Source organism: Callorhinus ursinus, unplaced genomic scaffold (genome assembly GCF_003265705.2).
Source record: "Callorhinus ursinus isolate GAN/ISIS: 27379988/994484 unplaced genomic scaffold, GSC_fseal_2.0 scaffold29, whole genome shotgun sequence".
Lineage (NCBI taxonomy): Eukaryota > Metazoa > Chordata > Mammalia > Carnivora > Otariidae > Callorhinus > Callorhinus ursinus.
The window spans coordinates 14,051,368-14,067,348 of NW_027397091.1; positions in this window are offsets into that span (position 1 = coordinate 14,051,368).

Below are 15,981 nucleotides of genomic sequence, written 5' to 3' on the forward strand. Positions count from 1 at the left end.
CAAGGAGCCCGATGTGGGGCTCGATCCCAGGACGCTGGGATCATGACAGAGCCGAAGGCAGACCCCTAACGACTGAGCCACCCAGGCGTCCCGGGGTTAATAAATTTTATCAACTGAATAAGCAAATATATACTAATCACTGGCATTGATGACCTATCTAAAACATTTCATCAAGTAAATATTAACGTTGCAGTTGTTATTAAAGTCACCATGGGGGAAAAAGGGAGACGTTGTTATGAAAATATCCCACTGGTACATGTTCCTCCAGGTTTAAAAATGACCGATCTCATATAAAAAAAAAAAATTTAAGTCACTTTCTCTTCTGGGCTGTGAATGTTTGGAAGATGCTTATTAGTTGCTTCTCTTAAACGAGCAGTTTCTTACACTTGGGCATGGACTTTTTATTTATTTATTTACTTACTTACTTATTTATTTATTAAAGATTTTATTTGACAGAGAGAGACACAGCGAGAGAGGGAACACAAGCAGGGGAAGTGGGAGAGGGAGAAGCAGGCTTCCCGCTGAGCAGGGAGCCGGATGCGGGGCTCGATCCCAGGACCCCGGGACCATGACCTGAGCTGAAGGCAGACACTTTTTTTTTTTTAAGATTTTATTTATTTATTTGAGAGAGAGAGAATGAGAGGGAAGAGGGTCAGAGGGAGAAGCAGACTCCCTGCTCAGCAGGGAGCCCAATGTGGGACTCGATCCCGGAATTCCAGGATCATGACCCGAGCCGAAGGCAGTCGCTTAACCAACTGATCCACCCAGGCTCCCGAAGGCAGACGCTTAATGACCCAGGCGCCCTCCATTTCTTATTCCAAATACACTGTTGCTGATGCAAGCATTTAAAAAATGAAACCATAAAACCTTAGCCTACAGATTACCAAGTCGTATCTCGTGTTCCTATAACTGAACAGTAAACTGACTTAAAAATAACTATGTACTTTATATTTCCTCAGTGGGAATTGGTGCCACTTGCAGCCATTGGGAAATGAGCCATGGTTCCCACATTTTGGTGATGCTGGGGGTTTTCACTACATTGCATTTAATCAAGGCAGGCTTTGTTATTCGGTACATCATGGGATGAGGGGAGCTACTGTTGCCCTTGTTTGGAAAGAGGGAGAAGGTATCACTCTGGGGTGGTGGTAGATAAGGGCAGCCTGGAGCTTGAGGTGCTCCGTGATCATAGGTCAGGGTTAGATGGGCTGGTGAGCAAGTGTGTGGTGTTTTCAAAGACAAGAGCAAGTAGCTGACACCCAGCATTTTGTGGCCTTCAAGGGACATCCCAGTAGGCACTTCCTTACTTCAAAGTTGTGCTGTGAAGATGAAATGGACCCTAAGAATGATGATGAGCTTCACATGGAAAACTAACCACTCCACAGATTTGCCATCTTCCTGGAAGAAGTGCCAGGAGAGCCATCATCCCAGTTTCCCATAGACACAGTTTCACAGCTCCTGTAGCTACCCAGCCTTCGCCAAATGTCAGCTGAGGTAAAGAGCCTTATATTTTGTTATGTAGATGAAATAGATTTGGTCTCTCATCTTTGGCTTTGGGCCCTGAGACCCACTGCCCTCCCCAGAGAGTCCTCTAAATTCTGGAGGAGCTTATATTCTCTTGTTATTTCTGTGTAGATCGGGCAAGTTTTCCTGAAATAAAAGTTTGGGGAGAAGAAAGATTTAAAATGCATGAAGAATTAATTTTTTTCTCATTGAGTGATATTCATATGTACCAATGCATGCCTTGCTTGGGCACTTCACCCTGGTCCCCAGTGAAAGCACTCACCCACAGGTGCTTAATCTCTCTCTCTGTCTCTATCTCTGTCTCTTTCTTTCTCTCTCTCTCGCTCTGTCTCTTTGTCTCTTTCCCTCCTTCCCTCTTTTTCTGTCTCTGTGTATCCCTGTCTCTGTCTCTCTCTGTCTCTTGGTATCTCTCTGTCTCCATTTCTGTCTCTCTCTCTTGGCTCCCCACCTGCTTGATTGAGCCCACTGTCTTGACATTCCTCCCATGTGGTCCTCTCCTGGTGTGGGGTGACTCAGTCTCTCTAGGACCTGTGAGTATAATAAACTTTGTTTCCTTGCACCCCTTTCTTATAACCACACCTGACTGAACATTTGAAAGAATACAAAGCAATCCCTAGGAAACATTTGGTATTATCTCACAAAACTGAAGATTAACATACCTTAGGACTCAGCAATTTTATTCTTAGGCACATACAATCTTACATGTCTTTTAAATGTCTATAAATAAAATGGTAATATTATATATTCTTCTGCAACTTGATTTTTTCCTCACCGTTATGCTTGTAAGACGTAGCCATATATTTTTAAAGATTTTATTTAATTATTTGAGAGAGAGAATGAGATAGAGAGAGAGCATGAGACGGAAGAAGGTCAGAGGGAGAAGCAGACTCCCTACCGAGCAGGGAGCCCGATGCGCGATTCGATCCCGGGACTCCAGGATCATGACCTGAGCCGAAGGCAGTCGCTTAACCAACTGAGCCACCCAAGCACCCGACGTAGCCATATTTTTATGTGTAGCTTTGGTTTACGTACTTCCATTGCTGGATTGTATTCCATTGTATAAATATGCTGTGGCTGATTTACCCAGGCTCCTTTTGATGGAATTATGCTATTGCCAAATGTTTGCTATTACAACATCTCTCGTGAATATTTTGTATTTATCTTCTTGGCCACATGTGCAAGAGTTTCTCTATATCCTTAGGAATGGAATCTCAAGGTCATCAGATATATGCATCTTCAGCTTAAATGCTGTTAAATGTTTTCCCAGTTGGTTGTCTCAATTTACCTTCCCAGCAGCAATGAAAAAGAGTACTTTTGCTCTGCTTCTTTTCCAGCACTTGGTAGCCTCAGACTTCTCATATTAGCCAATTAATGGTTCTGAAATGCTGTCACATTGTTTTGATGTTCATTTCCCTGATTAGTAGTGAGATTGATGTATTTTGTGCTCTTTGTTCTCCTTCTGTAACTTTTCCTTTCATATGTCTTGTCCATTTTTCTTTTCTTTTTTTAAGGTTTATTTATTTATTTTAGAGAGAGAAAGAGTGAGCACAGGAGGGAAGGGCAGATGAGGGAGGAAGAGAGAGTTCCAAGCAGACTCCACACTGAGTGGGGAGCCCACCTTGGGGCTCCATCCCAGGACCCTGAGACCATGACCTGAGCTGAAATCAAGAGTCTGCCACTTAACCGACTGAGCCACCCAGGTGCCCCTCCATGTTTCTATTGAGTGGTTTGTCTTATTGATTTGTAGAAATTATTTCTATATTCTGGAGAACAGTTGTTTGTTACATGAGCTGCAGTTATATTCTCCCTGGCTGTGGCTTGCCCTTTCACTTTTAAATGGGGTTATCAATGCACAGAAATGATTGATTCTGGTATAGGCATGCTTTCTTTTTTTTTTAAAGATTTTATTTATTTATTTGACACAGAGAGAGAGAGCACAAGCAGGGGGAGTGGCAGGCAGAGGGAGAAGCAGACTCCCCGCTGAGCAGGGAGCCTGATGCAGGACTCGATCCCAGGACCCTGGGATCATGACCTGAGCCGAAGGCAGATGCTTAACCGACTGAGCTACCCAGGTGCCCACCATGCTTTCTTTTTAAGTTTTGCTGTCTTAGTCCTAAGAAATTGTGTCCTATTTTGAAGTTGAAAGACTATTATTTTTTTCCTTAATGCTTTAAAGAATTATTGATTTTTTAAGTTTTTATTCTAATTCCAGTTAGTGAACATACAGTGTTCTATTAGTTTCAGGTGTACAATATAGTGATTCAACATGTCTGTATATTGACTGGGGCTCATCATGACAGGTGCACTCCTGAAAGATTTAAACAACATTCATCTCATCTGTTATAAAAAGGAGAGTTTTTATTTTCAGTCAGTTCTGAGATTTTAAAGAATTGATTATAATTTCTTCTTTTGCTTTTGAGTAATTTAGGATTTTTTAAGCTTACAGATACATGGGGCTTTTTTTTTTTAAGAAAGGGAGAGAGAGAGGGTGGGGGAGGGGCAGAGGGACAGGGGGAAAGAGAGAATCTCAAACATGGAACCTGATGTGGGGCTCTGTCTCACGACCCTGAGATCATGACTGGAGTCAAACTCAAGAGTTGGATGCTTAACTGGACTGAGCCACCTAGGTGCCCCTACATGGGTCTTTTTATGTGGCTTAATTAAAAAAAAAATTTTAATTGTGACAAAATACAAATAACATGACATTGTATCATTGTAACAATGTTTATGCGCACAGTTCAGTGGCATTAATGCATTCACATTGTCATATGGCCATCACCACCAGCCATCTTAAGAACTTTCTGTCTTGTGAAACTGAAACTATGTACCCATTAAACAATAACTCCCCATTCCCTTGTCCCCCACTGTTCCCAAAATGAAGGCAACCACTACTCCACTTGCTGTCTCTATGATTTTGACTACTCTAAGTACCTCATATAAGTGGAATCATACAATATTTGTCCTTCTGTGAATGGCTTATTTTTTTCTTTAAATTTTTTTATTGTTATGTTAATCACCATACATTACATCATTAGTTTTTGATGTAGTGTTCTATGATTCATTGTGCATAACACCCAGTGCTCCACACAGAACGTGCCCTCTTTAATACCCATCACCAGGCTCACCCATCCCCCCACCCCCTCCCCTCTAGAACCCTCAGTTTGTTTTTCAGAGTCCATCGTCTCTCATGGTTCATCTCCCCCTCCGATTCCCCCCCTTCATTCTTCCCCTCCTACTATCTTCTTCTTTTTTTTTCTTAACATATATTGCATTATTTGTTTCAGAGGTACAGATCTGTGATTCAACAGTCTTACACAATTCACAGCGCTCATCATAGCACATACCCTCCCCAATGTCTATCATTCAGCCACCCCATCCCTCCCACCCCACCCCCACTCCAGCAACCTTCAGTTTGTTTCCTGAGATTAAGAATTTCTCATATCATTGAGGTCATATGATACATGTCTTTCTCTGATTGACTTATTTCACTCAGCATAACACCCTCCAGTTCCATCCACATCATTGCAAATGGCAAGCTCTCATTCCTTTTGATGGCTGCATAATATTCCATTGTATATATATATACCACATCTTCTGTATCCATTCATCTGTCGATGGATATCTTATTTTGTATAATGTCCTCAAGCTTCATCCATACAGTAGCCTGTGTCTGGATTTCCTTTCTTTTTAAGGAATAATAATAATATTCCACATTCCACATTTTGTTTACCTATTCATCCATCAATGGACACTTGGGTTGTTTCCACCTTTTGGTTATTATGAATAATTCTGCTATGAACATGGGTGTACAGATACCAGTTTACATCCCTACTTTCAATTCTTTTGGGCAAATACCCAGAAATGGAATTGTTGAAACATATGGTAATATTACTTTTAACCTTTTTGAGGAACACTCATACTGTTTTCCATAGTGGTTGCACCATTTCACATTCCAACTAACACTGCACAAGATTCTAATCTCTTTACATCCTAGACAATTCTTGCTATTTTCTGGTTTTGTTTTGTTTTTGATAGTAGCCGTCCTAACTGATGTGAGGTAATACCTCATTGTGGTTTTGATTTGCGTTTTCCTGATGATGAGTGAAGTTGACCATCTTTTCATGTGCTGCCTGGCTATTTGTAGATTTTCTTTTGAGACATGTCTATTTAAGTCCTTTATCCATTTTTAAATTGGGTCATTTTGTTGTTGTTGAGTGGTACATAATTTGTAAATATTATCTCCAAAATCTGTGGATTGCCTTTTCACTCTTGTTGATTATGTCCTCTGATGCACAGAAGTTTTTAACTTTGATGAAGTCCAATTTATCTATTTTTTCTTTTGTTGCCTATGCTTTGTTTTGTATCCAAAAAATTATTGCCAAATCCAGTGTCATGAAGCTTTTCTCTCCTTGAGGAGGTAGTAACAATACCTGCCTATATTAGTTTCCTACAGGTGCCATACCATATACCAGGTGGCTTAAACAAAAGAAACATATTACCCCACAGTTTTGGAGGCTGGAAGTCCATGATCAAGATCTCTGAAAGGTTGATTACTCCTGAGGCCTCTCTCCTGGGTTGGCAGATGGCTGCCTTCTCCCTGTGTCCTCACGTGGTCTTTCCTTTGTGTGCTTGCACTCCTGGTGTCTCTTCCTCTTCAATAGGACACCAGTCCAATAAAATTTGGGCCCCACCCTATGACTTCATTTAGCCTTAATTACTTCCTGAAAGATCCTTATTCCGAATATAGTCATGTTTTGGGGTTAGGGCTTCAACCTATAAATTTGGGGAGACACAATTCAATCCATAACACTGTTGCAAAATTCTGCAAGATAATGAATGTAACTCATTCAACACAGTGTTGGTACACAGTATACAGTCAATTAAAGTTGGTTATGGCTATTATGCCATCACTGTTAGTATTTAAAAGTGTAATTGAAGTTTTGTGTAAATGAGCCAGGAAATTGTGTATGACTCTTGAAGTCTTGGTCATTTTTAAATGTTTGAGACTCAGTTCTGCCCCTTATTATAGCTGTGTAAGCTGGTGCAACTCAACTAGTCTCTCTGAACCTTAGTGTCTTCAGCTGTAGAATATAAAAACGGTACTCATTTTGGGCATGTGGAATAAAGCAAAGGATGCTTTTAAGGCACTCAGCACACTGCCTGGCTCATAGGAACCCCTGAATAAATAGTAGCTACTATAGCCCCTGAGATAGAACATATTATAAGTAGAGATATGAGGCAACTCGCAATCAAAAATCCAAAGGCCAAGACAGAGGACAAATTTCTAGCCATACAGTTTACCCATTTTCTGGAGATGAACCACTTAGATGATTTAGACCTTCCAGCAAAAGGAACTCAATCAGTTAAAAATTACAGTACCCAGAAGGTAAAAAAACAACCAACTGTTCAGAAGAGGCACAATTATTTATGATTTTAGAAGTGAAGAACATTTTATTCTACAAATCTTCAAAATAGAGAGTCCAGCTGGTTATCCATTTCCTTCTGCTGCCTGGATTCTTACAGCTCCCCAGGGCTCCTGTCCCTCCCTGATTCTTACACTCTATGAGCTTCTTTCCTTTGAATTCCCTTGTTTGTTCAATGTAGGCAAAATAGATTTCTCTTGCTTGGAATCGAAGCTCCCTATTAGATCCATATGTCATTATGGGGCACATACTTTGTGCCAGGCACAATCCTGGGTATTTGACATGTGTTAACTGTTCTAATCTTCACAGTGATCACATGAAGTAGGTATAAGCAACACGCCCATTTTACAGATGAGGAACAAACAGGTTAAAAAACTGCGAAAGATCACTCAGCTACAAATGACAGACACAATGGGACAGTTTGTCCATGACCTTAACCACTGTTTTTCCATAGTAAAAAACCAAGATCAGTGCTATTGGCCTCCTTCTGACGACATCCCTCAGCCTAGGGTCAAGGTATCATGATACAGCACGTTTAGAATAAGCAGTCTTTGGGGCAGCACAGTGACGTGGCCCAGGTGTGTGGCCACCTACAAGCCCAGCTTAATCCAGAGATATCTCAAGGTGTCCCAGGAAATGGAGTGTTTTTTTTTCCCTCATTTCTCCTGCTATCTTCTTCTTTTTCTTTTTTCTTAACATATGTTGCATTATTTGTTTCAGAAGTACAGATCTGTGATTCAACAGTCTTGCACAATTCACAGCACTCACCATAGCACATACCCTCCCCAATGTCTATCACCCAGTCACCCCATCCCTCCCACCCCCCACCACTCCAGCAATACTCAGGTTGTTTCCTGAGATTAAGAATTCCTCATATCAGTGAGGTCATATGATACATGTCTTTCTCTGATTGACTTATTTCACTCAGCATAACACCCTCCAGTTCCATCCACGTCGTTGCAAATGGCAAGATCTCATTCCTTTTTATGGCTGCATAATATTGAAATGGAGTGTTTTAAATTATATGCCTCAACTCCAAATTATATGCCCCGACTCCCCAAATACCAGGGAGTCAATAACAGAGGGACTATAAGCACAGGCAGCCTAGTTAAAATCCAACCCTGCCATTTCTCAACTGTGGGATCTGGGATAGTTCTGAAATTCCCTAAGTTTCTTGACCTACAAAATGGGTCAAATAATATCTACCTTACAGGGTTGATGTGATAGGCAAATGAGAAACTTTTTTAAAAGTAAGCCTAACTGCTGACAAATACCAAACGCCAAATGCACTCTTGTTTGCGTGTTGTTGTTACCTGAGGTGCCGTGACTCCATGGTGTCAGTTAAATACAGAACCATTGCTTAAATGACTCAGGAGCTTGGGGGTAGGATTCACATTGTTTAAAAGTTGAAGGAAAGGACATGTTCCTGAATGGATGTCTTCCGAATCTCTCCTTAAATGTGATCAAAGGAAGTATTTGTCAGCCCATCCATAATCCTCCTCAGAAAATTCTCTTTGGTTGGATTAATCACATGGACAATTGGGCAAACTATCCTTTCCATGCATGGTTGTAGGGAAATTCTTAAGCTAGTATAACCAATAGTCACTTTTGACAGATAAAAAATAAAATAAATGCCAGCAAATGCATGAATAGAAGGCTCAGTTTCAGAAGGCCAACTTCTTCCAAAAGTGGCTAACTGCAGAGTGCACATTTGGATGAGGTGACTTGTTTCATAGGGATGTTAAATATATAGATCTTAAATGAAAGCAGGTAGGGAATGGAGTAGTTTTCCAGACCAAAGATTTTGGTTTTAAATGATTGCTCCCCTGTTCTTCCCGACAATGACTGGCATGGTGGTGATAATAAAACCTTACCATCTGTAGGCAAAAGAATGCTTATTTTTTTTGCATTTATTTTATCACCAAAGAGCATGCATCCAGCCTAGCACTTAGGTAATGTCATTGAATGGAAAAAGCACCTAGTAGGCACCCCCCAGTAAATGTAACTGGATCACAAGAATGAAGTAGACACGTGAAGCAGTTGGAACCTACACACACTGCTGGTGAGAATGTAAAATGGTACAGTCATTGGAAGAGCTGGTAGTTCTTCAAAAATTTAACATAGAGTTGCCATATGACCAGCAATTCCACTTCTAGGCATAGCTCCAAGAAAAATGAAAACACACTTCCATGGCCAAAAAAAAAAAAAAATTACACATGAATTTTCATTGCAGCAATTTTCATAATAGCCAAAAAATGAAAATGACCCAAATATCCATGAACTGAAGACTGGATAAACAAAATAAGGTACGCCTACACAGGGGAATATTACTCAATAATAAAAGAGAATTAATTACATGCTACAACATACATAAGTCTTGACAGCATTATGAAGACGATCACAAAAGACCAAATAGTGTATGATTCTATATATGTGAAAAGTCCTGAATAAGTAAATCCATAGAAGTAGAAAGTATATTAGTGGATGCCTAGGGCTGGAGACAGGGGAGGGGTGCCTGCTAGTGGGTAATGAGTTTCTTTTTGAGGTGATGAAAATGTTCTCAACTTAGATTGTGATACTGGGTACGTAAATCTATGAGTGCACTAAACCACCGAACTGTACACTTTAAGTGGGTGAATTTTGTAGTATGTGAACTATATCTCAATAAGGATGTTAAAAATGAAAAAATTAGGGCATCTGTGTGGCTCAGTTGATTGAGCATCTGACTTTTGATTTTGGATTAGGTCATGCTCTCAGAGCCCCACGTTGGGCTCCAAGATCAGGGTGGAGACCGCTTGGGACTCTCTCTCTCTCCTTTTCCCTGTGTGCCTCCGACCCCCTCTAAGAAAAAAAGAAAGAAAGAAAAAAAATTAAGTAGGCTGTTGGGCTGAAGCTATGCAGGGAAACATTATTCTAAAAGTAGCTGCAGAAAGAATCACAGATGGGATATTCCACGTCAATAAACTCTAGAGCAGTGGTTCTCAACCATGGGTGATTTTGCTCCCCAGGGGACATTTGGCAAATGCCCAGAGACAGTTTTGGTTGTCACAACAGAGGTGAATGCTACTGGTACCTAAAGAGTGAAGGCCAAGGATGCAGCTAGATATCCTGCAACAAAGAATCATCCATCCCAAATGTCGATAGTGCTGAAGCTGAGAACCACCACTTTGGTTGAAAGGAATTAGGTGAAGAGTAGTGTCTACTTTGTAGGATTGTTTTTTGCACCCCCAGACCCCCAAAACAGTCTGGGTTAAGTAGAGGTAGGAAGTTGTTACCCAACAACATCATTTATACTGAGAATTTCTCAGTCTTACAGTCTGGTTCTTAGAGTTGCTTGCTACCCAGGATCTGGCTTGGTGGAAATTCACTGACATTTGATCAACTTCCAAGAGCTGGTAGTTTGGAAATAAATAAAATATAGTCTATCATTAATTTGTTTCTATAGGCATGTCCCATGTTGAGTGTATCTTTCAAAAACTCTCAGGGATCAAAAAAAAGTTATTTGTCATTTTTTTCTAAACACTGGAAAGTAAATTTATCCTAATTTATAAACAATCAGAATTCATTATTTGTGTTATTTCTGAATCTAATTTGAAAGGATCATAAAATATTCACAAAGTGGAGGAGAGGATTTTTATCCATTATTTAGTCTAGAAATAAAGTTTGTAGATTTATTTATTTGATAGAAAATCTATCCAGAAGCCAACATAAACACATGGCAGCTAGCAGGCTTCTTCTAGTATTTCCAAATTCTTTATGATCAGCCACATTTAGAGACAAGCCAAGCAGCAAATCAATCAAGCAAATTAGAGGCAGGGAATTGGGGAAAAAGATATGTTACCGTAAGATTAGGCACATAGCAGGCACATGCAGATAATTCTCCTGGAACTTGGGCACATTAACTCTGACTCAGTCTGCCTGTCAGATATAAAAAAAGTTGCCAGGGAGTCAGGAGGTTTGGTTCATTCACTCCTGGGGCTTTAAGATCTCATTTTTTTTTATGTATAAAATAAAAGGGTTGGAGTAAATTAGTGATTCCCTGAATTTGTGGAGCTTATTAAATAAGTCTGGATTCCTAGGCTGAATTTCTAAGAAGTCTGAGTCTGGAACCAAGCCCAGGCACCCGGGCTTCAATTCATGGAGGATTCTCATGTGCATTCCTGATTTGGGAATAACTGGGTATAGTTATCATGTTGATCCTGGGTGCTTTGCCTCCACAGAGATCTAGGGCTTAGCATGATGTGGTATTAATTGCCCCTCTGCACTCTTTGTCCATGTTAATCATGAAGTTAAAACAAAAAAAGAAAGAAAGAAAGAAATCTGCCAGGGAAGATGAGGGCCTGGCAAGAAGGGTGCTAAGGGGAGGGAGGATATGAGAGTGCTGGACTGTGTTGCTATGGCAACCCCATCCTTTCCCAGCGTGTGTTCTGAAAGCCTGCCTGTGCTGTGCTGGTGGGCTCCACCTCTGACGAAGTGCAGATCGCTAGTGTTGTCAATTTGGAGATGGGGACTTGTGAATAGAACAAGATAATTAAATAAAAGTCACATCTGAATATTAATAAGCAGCAGCATTTCTCAGTCATCTTAAGTGTTTGTGTGTTAGGTTCAGGTGAATTGCAGGTAAACCAAATGGGGCCCTGGTTTCTGTTTTTGTTTTGTTTGTTGTTTTCAGAGACTTCTCTGAGTATGCTACTTTTATGCTTCTTTCCACTCCATGCCCTCACCTTGTGGAGTTCGTTGTGTGTTTATTTGGAAGAACAACAAAAATGTCACAAGTTTCGATTGATTTGAGGAAAGTAGGATCCTTAACCTCACAGTCCCAGAAGGATGAACTTGGCTTTCACTCTAAGTGCATTCTTCTGCATCATTTGCTTTCTCTCCATGCTGCTTGTAGGAAGGTGTGAGTGACAAGGAGGGAGAAGGTCAGCTGTGGAATACCAAATCTGAATGTCCATGGGAGAGCCTGATGGATTCAGAGATTGTCTTCTTGCTGATGGCCTAACAGTCCAAGCTGATAGGCCGCAGGACTGTCTGAAATATCAACTGAGGTCATAGCTTTCCTATTAACCCATAAAATCTAGTATTTATTGGAGCCTGCTGTGTGTTGCCCTAAGCATTTCCATGAATTATTTGTTTGGTCCTCAGGGCAAGCCTATAATGTAGGTTCTATTATTTATCCCATTTTACAGAGTGGAAAACTGAGATTTGGAGGGTTTCTATGACTTTCTGAAGATCTCACTGCTAGGTAAGTGGTAGAACAGATCCAGACATCTGCCTGGCAAATCCTGACAGCCAAGACTACCTCCTAGTTAGCTACATAACATTTCTTATGTCTGCATGGAAAGATTGGGTTAGACAGAGCATTTTTGAATAGGTGTCACTTGAAATAAGTTTGGGGAATTCCAAGTGATGTAAACTAAACAAAATTTTTTACAGGACTTCTTAAAGAGTATTTATTATGCTACCATGTAATGATAGAACGTTAACCCATTTCCCCCCATTCACTTGAGCTTGGAGCATACCTTCCTCTCACCTTGCAAGACTATTGTTGAATAAAACCCACTTTAGGTAATATAGCATTTGACGCCTTTTTAAGAGCCCTGCCAGGATTAAAGCAAAGGTTCTTTCTTTCCTTCACCGGTTAATTCTTGCTGTGTTTTTAATCTGCAAACTTTCTCTGTCCTGACCCCTCACCTTTTTTATGTTTTGGCAACTCTATTTAGGTACACATTATCTATAATAAACTGCACACATTAAATGTGTACATTGGATATGTCTTGACAGACACATCCACCCGTGAAAGTACCACTACAATCAAGACACCAAACACTGTATCCCTCGGCAATCCATCTCTCCTGACATCCCATATCCAGCCAACCACTGGTCCTTCCAGTTTTCAGGTAAGTCTTCTTTTTAAAAAAAAAAAAATATTTATTTATTTATTTGAGAGAGAGAATGAGAGAGAGAGAGCATGAGAGGGGGGAAGGTCAGAGGGAGAAGCAGACTCCCTGCTGAGCAGGGAGCCCGATGCGGGACTCGATCCCGGAACTCCAGGATCATGACCTGAGCCGAAGGCAGTCACTTAACCAACTGAGCCACCCAGGCTCCCTCAGGTGAGTCTTCTGACCAGGTTGAAGGTTTTTCCTGGGAATGGTAAAAGGCCATGTGGCTTCTCAGTCATTTCAGGAGCCAGATAAGGAACTTTCTCTATTGAATGAATTTCTAAGCCCTTTTCCTTTCAGTTTCACTAATACAAACTGGTGTGTCACCCAGACATTGCACTAGGCATGTTCATGAAGTTGGCATGGGTACCCTCATTCTGCCCATCTCTAGGACAGAAAATCCACCAATGCCCTAACCGTCAGAAGGGAAATGAAAGGTTTTCATGTGTATTTGAAGGATGTGGGGAATGGTCACTGTCACTAGAAATAGTAAGGAAAAAAAAATAAATAATAAAGCAATAGGAGGTAATTCACTGAGTTCTTCAAAAAGACATTTAGCATTTCACACACATTTATATGGAGGGAATTAATTGTGTGCTTTCTTTCTTCATAGAGAAACAAGAAGCTGAGGATCTGTACTATTTTGATGAGCCGTGTAGCCTGGAGAATATTCCTTAATTAATTCAAGAATTCCCTTTGAAGCTTCTTTTGTGGGATCAGCACTTCACTAGATCCTAGGGAGACAGAGATGAATAAAGCAGAGTATGAGTTATCGAGGAGTTAAGAATCAAATGTCTTCGTCATTGTTAATTTTCACTGCAGCATTTAGTTCTTAGCTTTGTGGTAAAAAGTGAATAAAAAGGCTTCACTTTCAAGTTATCCTTTGTGACAGAGTTAAATGTTTAGAGGTTGTTTACAATAATATCACTTAAACTTCTCTTCTAGGAAGTTTGAAAAAAATTGATCCCATAGAAAATGGTAATGTTAAAAACACGTCTTATTTTGAGGTTGTCTTGTAATTTCAACTTTTTTGATGGCCTTCAGCATGAATTAGCTTAACTCAGCCCCTGGACAACCTGGTGAAGCAGGGAGCACAGATGTTACAATTCCAATCTGGTAAATATTTTAGGAAGGTCTCTGAAAGGATGGAGGGAATGATACTTTTGTTTGCAGGTTGAAGGATAGCACTTTCTAGCTCTATAGTACTTGGCAATGGCTATGGTTGCGTCCACAAGACAGTGATAAATGATACGGTTTGCCCAGGATCACACAGCAGGTTATCTCTAGATTAAGCGGGAATTCACCATTGGAAATGAAGCAGAACACTGATATGAATTTGCTGCTCTGTGGTGGGACGGAACCTGGGCATCCAAGGGACAGTGTGTGAGGCTCCAGGGGGGCTTGAACCAATGTGAGAGAGGACAATTCCACATCCACAATGTAGTGAATCTGATGTGAAGCTGACCTAGGATGGCTGGTCATGCCTCTACCATCTGCTACGCAGAGCCTTTGGAGAGCTCCCGGAGAGAGACCTGGACATCCTTGCTGCCCTATTTGGCTCTCAGGCTGGACAGAAGTCATGCTCAGCTGCCCTTTAGCATTTGACTTGTAAGCAGAGCATTGCCCCACCAGAACCCTTGAACAGAGCCAAGAGAAATTCAGAGGGAGTGACTGTGCCATGAATACTCAAAGGCACTGGGAAAAGTTCATCCTCAGAGTTCTAGTCCCACCTATCTCCACTTAACCATCTTCATTAAGTGAGTCCTAGTGTATTTATGCACTCATTGATTTACTCTTTTGTTCATTCTTTCATTGAATACCATCATTTTAAATTAACTATAATCCTACTAGAATGTATCAAGTTGTCTTATATTGCTTCATATTGTCAGCCAATGAAATTTTTTTGTAATACCTCTTTTGACTTCCATACAGTATTCTTGAAAAAATGATGATGCCTATACACATTCCAAATTCAAACTCTGTGGATACTTAAAAATACACATTTTATCTGGGACTTTTCTCAGATTTGAGCTATATAGTCTTCCTTATTATCTCTTTCACCTTCAACATTAGATTTCCATCATTTTTATTCTTTGTTCTATTTCCACACTTTAAAAAAATCTTAAGCTATTAGCTATCACTTGGTTAGTGCTGCAGATCCATTATAACCATCAGGAGGGATGTTGGTCTAAACTCAGACACCATGGCAGTAAATGACTTCAAAGGAAGCCAACCAGTGAGCTGTCGTATGGTCTGTTCCCATTAGAAGCATACTGCATGTTCCTAATCAAATTATCTTACGTTTATCAAGTTGTTCCCTTCACAGAATTGTTCCTAGTATTTTCCCACAAATGATGCTAAGCTGACTAGCATGTAATTTGTTACTTCAGTTTATATTCTGGCTTTAAATAATGCTATTTAAAAATGTCCAGACCCACTATTTAATCTGCTATGAGACACTTTGGGTTATTTGGAATTAGGGCCCCAAAGTGTGTGTCTTATTCACCATCCTTGGCAACCTAGTCCAGCAGAGTGCTTGAGACATAGTAGGTGTGCAATTAACACTTGCTTTCCCTTGTCACCTCCTTGATTCATTGTTACAGAGGTCAAACTCAGGGATTCACTACATGTCTGTGAGATTGGCCCTTGGATCTCAAAATCTCTCCTAGGTTTTCCCACTAAACCCACTTCCAATCCTGTAATTCTAATAGTCATGTCACAGTTCCCCTGTAGTAGAAAGAAAGGGAACTGTATGAACAGCTGCAGAGGGGTAGAGACTACAATGACCTCTTTGTGTGCATTATCTCATTCTACCCTCCTGGCAGTGCTTTGAGACAAGTCTCTTCATCTCCTTTTTACAGATGAGGAAACCTTAGATAGCTAAAGGAACTGGTCTTTTCTAAGTCAAATAGGAAGTGGTAGAAACAGGACTACTATCCCCAGTTTCCTCCTCCTCTTCCTCCTCCTTCTTCTCCTCCTCCTCCCCCTTCCCCTCCTCTTCTTCTTCTTCCTCTCCTTCCTCTTCTTCTTCTTCTCCTTCCTCCTCCTCTTCTTCTTCTTCTTCTTCTTCTTCTTCTTCTTCTTCTTCTTCTTCT